At 44.4% G+C, this 13,890-nt stretch overlaps 1 protein-coding gene across 1 annotated transcript in view; it reads right to left on the bottom strand.

Moving 5' to 3' along the window:
* Positions 1–12,822, bottom strand: part of FBXW7 (F-box and WD repeat domain containing 7) — a 179,532-nt gene extending 166,710 nt beyond the window's left edge. The window contains exon 1 of the mRNA XM_039550762.1: positions 12,488–12,822. The gene's annotated coding sequence lies outside the window, so the exon portion shown is untranslated. The remainder of the gene's footprint in view (positions 1–12,487) is intronic.
* Positions 12,823–13,890: the final 1,068 nt, after the last annotated feature.

Raw genomic sequence — 13,890 nt, 5'->3', positions numbered from 1 at the left:
ATATAGAAGAACTGGGACCTGAAGAAATGGTCTCTTTAGGAACAATGATCCCCATTTCAAAGGACTATGCCAGAGGCAAGTGACATGAAAGGCAAAGGATAGTAGTTGTTCATTGCCCCCTGCAACAGAAACACTAGGCAGCAGCTAAGGAAGCTAGGAGGAGCCACCTTCAAAACATGAGTGACTCTTCAGGCAACAGCCAGCAGATCTGTAGGATTAGTTGCAAAAGGATGCAATGGAGATGAAAAATTTACACGAGTTCAAGAAGAAATTATACAAGTTCTCAGAAGAGAAATCATTCAAGAATTTCTGAATAAACAGAAACAACCTTTGGCTCAGAGATCCATAAACTGAAAGTAGCCAGAAAACAAGCACAAAATGAAAAGCATCTAAAATTTATCTTGTTCTCAATGTTCCCCATGCATCCACTTACACATTTTTTTAAGATGGATCATGTGAAGAATTAGGGAACTTCTGGGTTCCTGGACAAGATTTTCTCTTTGATGGCTGTCAGACACAGGATACTAGACTAGAAAGAACACCAGTTCTGCCAGTGTGATCCAGTGGGCCAATTCTTCTAGAATACATTTAAAACTATTTAACACAATTTAAAACAGAACATTTTAATTAAAATATAGAAAAAGTATTTTAACTTTTGGACACCTCTCCCAAAACTGCCATCTTGATAAAATATGTAACACTCAAATGTTTTAATGAGCTTGACCTTTCAATCAAAATATTAGTTACAAAATTATATCTCTACTGGAATAACATTACTGATTATTCTCCACTAAAACATCTACAGCAGTTTCATGGCTTTGCCTCCTAGACACTGTGTCTGTGTAAATGCTTACTGGGCAACGGAATGGTTCTACTACTGAACAGTTCCGGCTGCATTTTGCTCCTGAGAAAAGCTAAATGACTTACTTTGGTTTTATTTGAAGGTTGTTTTCCTTTCTGAAAACTGATACAAAATAAAATAGATGGAAGAACATGTCACAGGCATCAGCCTGTTCACTAATTAGGGAGACCTCTATAGCCTGTTTTCTCCCTTTCCACTACACATCTCCCAGTGTTTCTGCCATCTGAATTCAACATCTCCTAGACACTGCATTCAAAGTCTAAGAAAGACTACTTGAGCACGTAAGTTTCTCAGCTGCCACCACTCCACTACACAATTTGAGGGAGTAGAACAGAGCTAACAAACCTAAACCATGAACACCTCAGCTGGAGAAAACATGGCACTTTTGCATTTTCTCTTCTTACTAGCAGAAATCAGAACTGAGTGATTCCATAGGAACAAGAAAAAAATATATTTATAAATAACAAAAAATTATATTCACCTCCTGCTAAAAATATCTAGTATTAGAATATGAGAAAACAGAGCACTTACCTACATTTGAAAGAGCCAGTAAATATGATTTAACATGTTACAAACAAATAAGCCTTTCATGCATAGCAAGCTAGCTGAAACAATTGTTTGGAGAATACGATTGTAAAACATATGCAGGTTGATATCAGAGAATTTACACAGAGTGGTTTCTGGAAAGGAAACTATGATTTTTTAGGCCAGTAGAGTTTTATAATAACAACAGTGAACTAAGGAGAAATTGCTTAAAAAAACTTTCAAAAGGCCTCCCTCAAAGTCTCAAGAGGCCATTAAGTAAAATTAATATTGGCGTTATGGGAAAATTTGCATTTAGATGCCAGCAATAAAGCATCAAAAGAAAAAGCAGTAAGTGTCTGTTAATTTGCAGAAAAAAAGGGTTAACAGCAGAAGGCCACAGTTCTGCACTAGAACTGCAACACATATTCCCTAGTGGTCCAGAAAGCAAAAAGTGGCAAAAGTGATTCATATAAAAGCTATTAAGGTTAAGATAAGAGAAGGCACCTTGAGAATTCCATGTAGTCTAACCATGCTAGATAAAATAGGAAATACATGACAGACAAAATAATCAACAAGGTATTGTGTGTCCGGGTGAATATTTTACTCACCAACTTCCTGGATCTTAATTGCAGATTCAGAAAGAAACATGTTGACTCCTGATAGTCCATAGAAGAACAATACTCAGTTAAAAAAAAAAAAAAATTAGGATGTGTATTAAATATTTTGAAGAATATTACAATTGGTACATTACAAACTGAATACAGCATTTTAAATAGGCACTTCGTATATATATAGCACTCCTGGGCAGGCATACTGTAAAAATGGTTTGAAATGTAGTTAACTAGAAGTTTAAAAAGGTGAAACTTGGTAACAGGAATCTTAAAGGGGAAGCCAAAAAATCATTAGAAAGTTTGGGTATGTTGATTGTAACAGAGATGCAGAATAATATAGAGGAAAAGGTACAGGAAAAAAAACCACCAAGAACTTTAACTGGATTTTTATAACAAAAAGAATATATTCAACTAAATTGGGGTTAAAGCATCACAAAGAACGTAAAGAAGAACTGTGAACTACTTGAAGCTTTATACGTGAAACTTTTCAGTGGCACAATCACCTTTCCAAAAAGGGATTCTGAAAGGAAATAAAAAATATACATGCTTTATAATGAAATCCTACTGCTTTTCTGGAGATGGCAACTGATAGGCAGAGAGAATACTACAAAAGTTAAACTCTCAGCTCTACAATCAGTAGAATTCTTGAATGCAAATGTTTTTCTCTCTTTGGCAGCTGCCACTAAGCATACACATAGCTCTGCAACCATCACAGCACATGCTGCCTTTACTCCAGCTAGCAGGTAGATTATATGGGGAGTAGTGTAATAGTCAGGCTGCAGGATCTGACATACTGTGATAAGGGAGGTCACAGGAGATAATAGGACAGTAATCAGGACTGTTACTGCAGTGATGGGATACAGCAGCAGGCAGAGGACACAAATCCACAGGAAACTAGGTTTTGTTAGCTCCACTGCTCACAGAATAATTTGTTTCCCTTGTGTTTTACAGATTTGAATACTAATATTTCTGTACATTGCAGCTTTGATCACTGTGTTAAATGTAGCTCTACTGAATAAAGGATTCTTTTGGCCAGATTGGCATGCTTATGACTGTGATATGAAGAGAACTTGAGGCAAAAACCTTTGAAGATCAAGTACATGCTCTATTTTATAGGCTGAATTGGCAGTAGTAGCTGAAGGTGGTTTATATCACGCATATAGTTTACAGCATGATACATAATACTTCTGCAGTTTAGTATGAGGATTGTAAACATTTTTAGATTACTTCAATTTCTCTTGCTGTTAAAAGGGGCAATACCACTCTCTCCTTACTGAAAAGGCTAAGAAGTCAGGCAGCAGCAGCACTCATGTTGCTTCACAAGCAGCTGGATTTGAGAAGCAGATGGCACAACCACAAAAATGAGGAAGGAACAGGGGGAACAAGATCAGCCCTTTTGGTTATAGCCCATACTCCACACTGGTTTCAGCAGATCATCAAACCACAACCATGAGGTTTCAGGGCACAGTTAAGCTGATCTAATGGCCAGCCAGTGCCCAAAGGATTCGCTGCCAGCTGTGCATCCCCCATGCCAACTCTAACGCACATTCCATATCACACTGAGCCAACTCAATTTTATTTTTAGTTCTCTTCTCACTTAAATTCAGGAAACTAAAATGATAAAAAACCAAAATTAATTTGAATAGTCTTGACAAAAAATTCGATTAAACCAATAGCAAGTGCAGGAAGAGATATGGGTAGGAGAAGCTGTTTGGAGCCATTCCTCTCAGTAGCAACTAAGCAGCTCAAATACAATATGAAATGACAACCCCATAAAGGACAAGTGACTATAACATCTCAACCTCTGTGAGGTTTGAAATTATCGTATGAAGAAAGGCTAAAATGTTTAATGGCAAGTTTCTCCTTTTTAATCTTTGCTAGGTCTTGCCTAACCTACGCAATCAATTTTGTTCCCACCACACTGCAGTGTAAACAAACAACAGCAATGAGAAGGACCAAAACGTTAACATTTCTTTTGTGCCACTAAAGAAGCTTTTGTTTTTCCAGTCATTCCCAGCACCCTTTTGAAAGGTTCCCACAGCCCGTGTAAACAGCCACAAGCTGAGTGGGATGACTGTACGTACCTCCTACATAGGCAGGCAGCAACCACAGCATGCAGCTCCCCTCACTAGACAGCCACACATCCACCCCATGACAGGGGACAACACCCACCTCTACCCTTCAAACAAAACTCCTGCCTGTGCTCCTGAGTCACACTGAGTGCTATCTAGTGCTCCCACCAGGCCAAATGTCAGTAATGGTGGAGCTGAAGTTTGACCCTCAGTTATTTCACTATCAGCCCACCTATTTTCTGTAGCACATCAGGAATTTTTTTATTTCAAAATATTCAAGCATAACAGTGTTCAAAGCACAAATAACAACAGATTCACCATGGCAATAAGCTATAAAGCTGGGAATACAATACAACACCTGAAATCATAGAATCAAAGAATGGTTTGGGTTGGATCTTAAAAGTCGTATAACTCCAACCCTTTTGCCATGGGCAGGGACACCTTCCCCTATACCAGGTTGTTCAAAGCCCCATTCAGCCTGACCTTGAAGATAGGATGAAAACACAGGACATCCTGGAAACAAATTAAATGTAACTGTGCATGTCAAAGCTGTTTCGCTACAGCAAGCCATGTCTAAGAACTGCCCCAGTTGTAGTGCACTCAGGTATGCAAAACTTGCAAATTTAAGTTAAACATCTGGACAACCTAAGGAAGCAGCCATTATGGAGATAACCAAGGTTATTAACAAACACTTCTGCATTATAATATTGCAAAATGTAAAGTTCAGCCACCTGTGTATTAGAACCCACCTAAGATATTATTAGTAGGGCCTCTTTCACACATAGAATCACTCCCCCGAAGACATAATGTGAAAACACAGAATGACTACCATGTTACTAAGGGGCTACCAAAGCCTGCATGCTACTCTTGAAATGGCTCATGAACATCAAGTGGCCCTTCAGGGCCATGTATCACACAGCTGGTAGTGTGGAGCAAGTGCAGGGCAACACAAAGTCCAGCAAGCTGGAAGTCAAGCAGTGACCAAGTCTAGCTCTTACTCAGACCACAGACAGCAAGGTCAGAAACCTCTGCTACCACAGATAACACAATGAACACACCATGAAAATGGAGGTATATAACTGCCCCCTTCCACCAGAGGTTTGTCATAAGGTTTGCGTCTGCCCCATCTTGGCTACACAGACAAGTTTAAATACAGGCCAGGTGGATGAAGCATAGCAGGTTGAATCATTGTCTCCCTCTTCCTCAAGTCTTGCAGTGAATAGCAAGTTAGGAGAGAAGCACGGTGCCCCAAACAAATTGATTATTTTAAATTCATTCCTGCTGAAAGAAAGAATAGGGCCTGCTATTTACGCATGTGGAGAAAGAAACAGTGTCAAAAGTTTCCTGGTTAAAAAAAAAAAAAAAAACCAGTGAAAACCACAGCAACTTCGCCTTAGCACGATTTAAAAGACGCTGAAGATACCCTCAAGATCTCTAAAAACTGTCACTATTGTACTCTGTAGTAAAGAAAAAAAAGAGTAACCTGTCATTGCAGTGATCCACCCACTCAGAGAAATGCCACAGATCTGCAGACATACTCATCAGCTCTGGCAACAGCAGATGAAACTGCCACAGCAGAACTCAGAAAAAAACATTAAAAATAACTTAGACAAGGGTATCTCCAGGATCACAGTTTCAGGGCCCTTTTCTGTTGTGCTAGATCATCTCTTGCTTTGAGTATCATTGCATGAATTAAAACAAAATGACAAGACATAAACAGCAAGAGAAGTAGACACTCATAGCAAGCTGCAGGTTTACTGGCCCAAGCTCAGGGCCACAAGTAACACAGCTTAGCAAAGACATAGACAATGGTGAAGCAAAGGTGAAGACATCCTGTTTTCAGCTGAGATTCAACACTATGCCAAGCTGTGTGGGGTCACATTTGCCACAAAAGATGAGTAACATTTCCTCAGAGAGGTCTGAATCCATAGCTGTAGTTTTGGTTATCGGTATTTAATGGTTATGGCCTTGAACACTAAAGAATTTAGAATATTCTAAAGCCTTATTAGGGAATGAAGAAGTCAATGAAAGCAATGTACCCACTACTGTCAGGTCTAGCAAAGAAATGCTAGATTTTGCAGCTACTGCAATCGCTAGCGAGCAACTTCTCAAGCATGAAGTATGCTACAATGCTGAAAAGGCTTGCACTTGCCAGGGAACACACTGAGCAGCTTACCCTCCTAATAAGGGAACTTGGGGAAAAGCTTGAAACCTTTTCTTCCCCATTGGCTTATGATGCTTCAGGCTTGTTAGTCATTTAGTAAGACAAGTAGCTTGTCCTGAAGTAGCCTGTTCAGTTCTGAAAACACTGTGACTATTTTCATTACTGCAGATATATAGACACACATTCTATCCCATAAAGCATATCACATATTTTACATAAAGACAGTAATAACCTTTCACAAGCGATTTTGCAATACAGCAAACTAACTCCTTATAAGCATAGGCAGATCCTGCATGCTAGAGCAGATCTAAATGTAAAGTTTCACCTTTAAGAAAACATGGTAGACTTTATACTGAAAAGCACATGCTCCAAAAGTATCCACCAGCATCTGTGGGAATGCAGAGCTAATGCGTGCAGTAAGGACATTATGACAGTCAAAGAGGGCAGAGTTTAAGTAGACACTGTCAACAACACACACCCAGGGTTTGCAGTTCCTGTCCTTCTGAAATTCACAGCAGTTGCCACAACCTACAAGAACATAAAGCCACAGCTGAGTAGCTCTGACTCTGCATGACCGAATTAAGGAGTTCTTCAATCTATCAAAAGGACCCACCAAAACTTCACATGCAATTGCGTCGCCACTACCACCCTTAAGTTCTCTGATAAACCCACCACAGAAACACACAGGAGAAGTCTCTGGTAACCTGCATCATGTAAAGGTCAACTCCCACATTCCAAGCCATCCAGAGCAACATTTCTAAAGAGCGAAGTGCTGAAGAGGGAGAACAACAAGCTCTGACACTGGACCAAAAAGCTGAGTAATAGGAGAAGGGTACATAGGAACAACTACAATGATTATCTCAGAATCAGTTCAGATTTTTTATTTTCAAAGAGAGACTCGTGTAAAGAGGGAGAACTGGAAGGGAAAAGGTTTAATTTATTATTACAGCCCAGGATACTGGAGTGGCAAGACTCATTGATTGAGGTTTATGAAGAGTTTAAGAGGAAATCATTGCAACTTTACTGCAATCATCCTCTAACCTCCCACTCACCACAGCTCCAGCTCCACAAGGCCAGGTGTCACCACAGCACATGCACACCCTCTCAGCTCCACCCTAGGGCAGCCCTCCTGCCTCAGTAAGGAGCCAGATCTTGTGCTTAGAAAGTGTTCAGCAGTACACTCTACCCTCTGAGTGCACTTCATCTCAGCCTGCCCATGCTGAAGAGTTCCTAGACTTCCCAGTGCTACTTCTCCAGAGAAGTATCAGGCAGGTCACGCCATCCACACCACTGAAAGGTTTTCAAGCAAAAAAGCACTTCCAAAACATTCACACTTTGGACAACTTTGAATAGTCAGCCCTTGAACAGGACACATTACTTAACTACCTCAGAGCTGTCCCTCTGCTGTAAGCAGCCACCCAGTCTCAGGTCACAAGACAAATTAGATTCACCTAGGCCAGCTTAGCCAGGCACCGCCTGTAACAGGCTTCCCCGATACTGGAGCTGCTAGAAAGCAGTCTTGTGTGATGGACCCATCAGAAACACAGACCATGTAATTTCAAGAAAACCCATTCCTTTCCCCTCCACATCCCAATGACCCCTGCCCACAAAACATCTAAGGTACATCAGTATCTTAATCAGTTTCATAACAATGTATTTGGGTTACAAAAATCCAAACAGCCCTCAACCTCTTAAGAGAGTATTAAAGGGAAACTGGTTTTCTTTTTTTAAATATAAGCTGTGGTGAATAGCATTGCAAAATGTATCCTACTGGTGTAACTCTAAATTACAGCCAAAACTGAAAACAGCATATAGTTTTTTGTTTAGTTGGGGTTTTTTGCTTGGTTGTTTTATATTTTAATTAAAACATCCCTCATTTCTCTATTTTATGGCCATATTTGTGGTTGGTCAGAAAACCAGACAAATTCTACTAGTTTATAGTGTAACAGCCACCACGGATCATGCTGAAGGGATTCAGGCTGAGGAAAAAAAGAGCTGTTTGAGAACAAGTCTTGCTGTTGCAGCTACCTGTGAGCACACAGCTACTAAAACCATCACAGCAGAAGTGTGCCACCAAAGCAGCACACACCAACACTCTTCATCCTCCAGCACAAAGCAAAGCCAACTGTCCCAGCTTAAGACTCAGGCAAAGCTCACCTGAACTAAGCAAGCTAGTTTTGGACAATATTTCACACACCTCCTCTTACCAACCACCGGTGGATGTTGTATTCTCTAGCTGATGGTAACATCTTCAATTGCCCCAGCAAATGGGAAAAGATGTCTGCTGGTAGGTTAAACATGACATTATAGAAAAAATTGCATTGTTTCACCCTTGTAAAAATAACTGCAATTATTTCAGAGGACACCGAGAAAACAAAATAGAGAAGAGCTACTGAATTACACAGATCTGTCTACTTAGCAAAAATGAGAGCAGTCTTGAGGAGATGAAAACATATTTTTTGCTATAGTGAGCATGAACAAGACTGAATGCAGTAGTTCCTTTGACATTCCTTACTTTTGAAGTACTTGACCTTACAGACATAAATCATGTTCACATTACTAACAAAAAAACCCATCAAGGATCTATTTGAAAGTACCTGACTGCAGTGTATGCACTGATACAGGACAAACACTGGAGTAGCTGGCAAGAACCACTGGTGGAAAGACCTAGGCAGGATTCACAACATTACAACAGTTTAATTGCTCCCATTCCCTCTTCCTGCCCAAGAAATGATCCCTCACAAGTGAGCCACAATGCCTCTCGCATTCGTTACAGCCAAAAAACATTTTGCTTATGCAAAGTTCTCAAAGAAGAAAAGCAAATGTGTACTCTAAGACTTAAGTAAGAGCCTAATGAAGCTGTTATATTTATTTATTGATGTTGGCTGAACAGAGAAGGGAGCCAAAAATTGATTACTTTATTATTTCACCAATAATCTTTATAAAGTGAAAGATGGAGAACCACATTTCATTTTCAATTAAATGCAAAACTGTGACAGGTGAGCAGTGGACAGGGATTTAATATTCTTCCTCCCTCCTAATATCGGAATAAGAAGGTACCCAATATACCTGACATGTTTATTCAAAACCAGTCGCTTCAAAACAAGGACTTGTCCACTCCTCCCTCAAAGCCACCAAACACGTTCACCCAAGAGGAAGCCACTAAGGGTTGCCAAATGTACAGAAATGACACAGCCCTAAAGTACACACTGATAGCAACTGGAAGGGTGTTCTAGGACGGGGACCTGTAAGCACCTAGTGCTGCCTACAGTCTTTTGCAGACACCCACTGCTGACCACTAAGACACACAGGAGACTGGGCTAAACTGTCCTTGTTTGATTTAGCCAGAAGAGCCTGAGTAGTAACCACCACAAAGCAAGACCAGTAAGTTTGTTGACAATAAGTCAGCTTCCATGCCTCCATGGTTCTAGGTCTTCATCAGACAAATACCTGAAATCTTTTGTAGCCTTTACTGTCACGAGAGACTATCTTGATGTCCATAGCAGTGATCCAGGTAAACAGATTTTGTCTATCCCGTGAATAGATACAGCATTTCAGTACTGAACCATCCATCAGTTTCCACAAATTCACTAAAGCACAATACCTTGTTGTGGAAGAGCATTTTCATGAGCAATTACACGCAATGTTTATCGTGTCTTTCCAGAATTACCTGACATACACAGTCCACATACAACAAGGCTGAAGCAGGTCTGCAGGCAAGGTCTTTCTGCTACTTCTATTTCAAATGTAATGTACATATAGTCAGTTAACAAGCATGTGCTCTTCACAAAAAGATTCAGAAGATTAAACATGTTCATTAAATACAGCCTGAACTTTAAAAACTCTGTTTACTTCAAAGAGACAGAAGAGTAGCATTCCTCTCTATTTAATAACATCGCCTGGCCTAAATCATCACGCACCATTCCTTTCTTTTATTGATTCAGAGACAACAAATTCCATTGAAGTAATTAACAGAACTTTTGCAAAATACCATGTGCGTACATAACAAAGGGAAGTAAAGTTAATTTGTCAGTCTCAGTCTAAAGATAAAAAGGAATTCTCTCCCTAAACTGAAAAGCTATTTATTGTAAAATCTTTCCTAACAGTTAATGGAAATGAAAATCATATACTTTCTGATAAACATTTGTTTCCAAACAGACACCGTTTTACTAGTAAACTATTCAGCTTGAACAAAGGATCTACACTGATTAAACTGCAATAGGAGGAAAAATCTAAACCTTGACAAAAATAATTTCAAAAACATGAAGTGATAGATCTTTTTGAGATATTTATGAACCTGGAACACCAACAAGAATGCATAATTGCCATCAAGTGACAGAACTGGGCTGCCATTAACAACTGGATAATGATGGAGAAGGGGAAGATTTAAGTTTGGGACTAGGAAGTGCCTTAAAACAAATGTAATCACCACATGAAAAAAGGACATCATGTCATTTAGCTCCTGTAGATATTAAATACAGCATAGAATTGACCATCTCCTTAACACTGTGTCCTGAAGAGAATGCACCTTCCTTTCCTAACCTTTGAGTTCTGCAATCAAGAAAAGCTAGGAGTGAACCAAATCGAGAGTTCAACTTCTTTTACACCCCTTTTTAAAACAGCAGTGATGAGAGAAAGCTTAAGATAGGGAGATACTTCAGACTAAAGAAAATGAATGTTCTTACCTTCAAACTTGGTCTCAAAATGAAACTGTGAAAGATCAGGTGCCCTGCCTACCTTTAAAATTCCTACCAATGTCTAGGTTTTCCCGAGTTTTCAGAGCTGTCTCCTTCTCAGTGGAATGTACAACTACACAACTGGGAAACAGGCAGTAACTGCTCTCAAAAGTGTAGCACAAACTGAAGGACAGAGCAAGCATCCATAGCTAGAATTCTGGAATATGGCCTTCTGTTCACACCCATGTATTTTAGAGCTTCACCAACTGTGTACATTTCTGCTACGTTTTATTTTCCTCTGCTTTCAATTGCATCTGTTAAAGAAAGCACAGGAGAGCAGGCGCCTAGCAACTGGCCCACAGGATGTTCACAAGCTGTACACTCTTCTTTTAATGAAAAACCAGACAAATCCTACAACCTTCCCCTTCAAAGTCTTTCTAGACTCCTTCCAGGAAAATGTGGAGAGGACTCATGCAAACAACAATTTCCACACAGAGTTACAGTTTCTGGATCTCTGTCTGAACACTGTCTCATCAAATAAACGACATTCAACCTACTCCCTTCATTTTTTAGTTCATCCTCCTCATATGTAACAAATTACTGTATAAATTTAACACCCGAATAGTACAATTTAACACTAGCAGACACAATTGTTTCCTCCCTGACAAACTACTGAGGTGTTTTTTTCAGTTAAGAGGAAGTTAAGATACTCTATTAAAACAATTTAAGTTTTGATACGGTTTTTGCTCAGCGGGAAATTATGCACGCGGCAGAAATGCTAAAAAGCAAAGCAAAACAGAACCCAAGCAAAGAGAGTCCCATTCCCAAACGAGACCCTTCGTTCCCCAGTCACGGAGTAAGGTCTGGAGTAAGAGCAAGAGCACTTGCTCGTGCCTCGTGAAGCAGCAGCTACTCCGATAAACAGGAAGAGCCAAAACTACTCCTGGCTTTTAAAACGCATTAAAAATACTTTACATGGAAACTAAGCAACTCTTTAATAACGTTTTTCCGCGACAAGAAGAGCTGCATTTTCCACCCAAGTGTTATGTAAATGAGCGGGCAGGAGGCAGCCGCGGGGTCTGTTAAGAGCCACTCAACCCTATAGAGAAAAGAAGGAAAACGGGGGAGTGGGGTGGGGGATGTTTGAAAGCCTCGGGGCTCACAGCACCGCGGCCGTGCGCTCCGCTCCCAGCCTTGCACAACTTTCTGCCGCGGCAGTTCCGGCTCGGCTCCCCGGGCGGGGACGGGACGAAGGGGTCTGAGCCCTCCGGCCGCCCGCCCGCCGCCTTTGTTCGCGGGGGCCGCCGCTCCCGGCACAAAGCGGGCGGCAGAACTTGCAGAGGAGACCTTGGCCCTCCCCGGGGGCCGCGGCGGAGCCTCCCTCGCCCCGTCTCCACGGCGGGCGGGAGAGGCGCGTGGACCGCGGGGCACCAGACCGTGCGCGGCCGGCAACGTGAGCCGCATGGGAAGCGGCAGCGGCCAGCGCCTTGCCCCCCGCCCCGGCCCCCTGCCCGCTCCGCCGGCAGCCCCGGGGCACCCAGCCCCTTCCCAAGGCGGCTCCTCCCGCTCGCACTCACTTTTCGGGACGGGCTCCGCTGGGCTCTCCCTCCGCTCGCGGCGCGCGCGCCTTCCCGCCGGCAGGGCGATGCGGTCGGCGAGGCGGAGCCCCCCTCCCCCGGCGGGAGGGGGTCCGCTGTCCCCCCTGCCCCGGGGCTGCCGCCGGGGGCCGGGTGACTTCAACGGGGCAGGCGGGTCCAGCCCCCCCCCCCGCCCCGGGCGGGCTGCGGACTGGTGGCCCTCGAGGAATCCCCCTGGTTGCGGGTGTCCCGGCGGCGGATCAGGTGCGCCGCCGCGTCCTCTCACATGGAGCCACCGCCTCGCCGCCCCTCGGCGCCCCCCGGGCCGGTCCCCGCGCCGCCGCCGGCCGGGAGGCGAGTGGCTCGGGCCGCGGCCCCCGCCCCGCTCTCCCTCTCATGCACTGCGGGCGCCGCCGGGCCCCGGCTCCAGCGGCGGGGGGGCCGTCAGGGCCCCAGCCGGGCGGCGCGGCGGGGCAGCCGGGGCGGCGGGGCTCGGCGCCGCGGCCGCTCCGCTCTGCGGCATGTGGGGGGAGCGGCGGCGCGGGGCGCTGGGCGGCGGGGCAGGGCCGGGCCGGGGGCGCCGGGCGCGGTGAGGGGAGCGGCGGCAGCAGCGCCCCGGGATCCGCTCGCTTCCTGCGGCGCCGGGAGGGGGCGGGGAGGGCGGGCGGGAGAGGGAGCGAGCGCGGCGGCGGCGCGGGCGGATGACAGCGGTAACCCGGCAACAGGGCCCGCCCCGCCCCGGTGGTGGCGCGGGGCGATGATGCCGAGGGCGGGCGAGGCGGAGCCGCGCAGGTCCCGCCGCGGCCGCGCGGTTCAGCCCGGGACAAGGGGGCGGCCCCACGCCCGTCCCGCCCGTTCCCGCCATGGGAACGGCCGGTGCTGCGGCGGTCCCGGTGTGCGCCGCTCCGTGCCTGGCCGCCGCTCGGTTTGTCCGGGGACCGGCGGTGGGAAGTGCTGGTCACCCTCGGTGCTTCCAGAAACCGCACCTCACCTGTCTCCAGCAGCACTTTTTCAGTCGAGCACCGAGCGCCGCGATCCCAGTAACGGGAGTAATGGTTACCCCGTCCCTGCTCTCCGAAGGCTAAACCAAGTATTAATTACAGGAGCCTCTAACAGAATCACAGAATCAGTTCGGTTGGAAAAGATCCCTGAGCTCATCGAGTCTAACCTATGGCCGAACACCACCATGGTCAACTAGATCATAGCACTAAGTGCCACATCCAGTCATTCCTTAAACACCGTTAGGAACTCCACCACTTCCCTGGGCAGCCTCTTCCAATGTCTAATTACCCTTTCTGTGAAGAAATTCCTTCTAACGTCCAAGCTAAACCTCCCCTGGTACAGCTTAAGACTGTCCTCTCATCCTGTCACTGGTTGCCTGGGAGAAGAGGCTAACCCCCACC

The sequence above is a fragment of the Corvus cornix genome, chromosome 4 (assembly GCF_000738735.6).
Source record: "Corvus cornix cornix isolate S_Up_H32 chromosome 4, ASM73873v5, whole genome shotgun sequence".
Lineage (NCBI taxonomy): Eukaryota > Metazoa > Chordata > Aves > Passeriformes > Corvidae > Corvus > Corvus cornix.
This window is presented reverse-complemented; position numbering and strand designations above follow the sequence as displayed.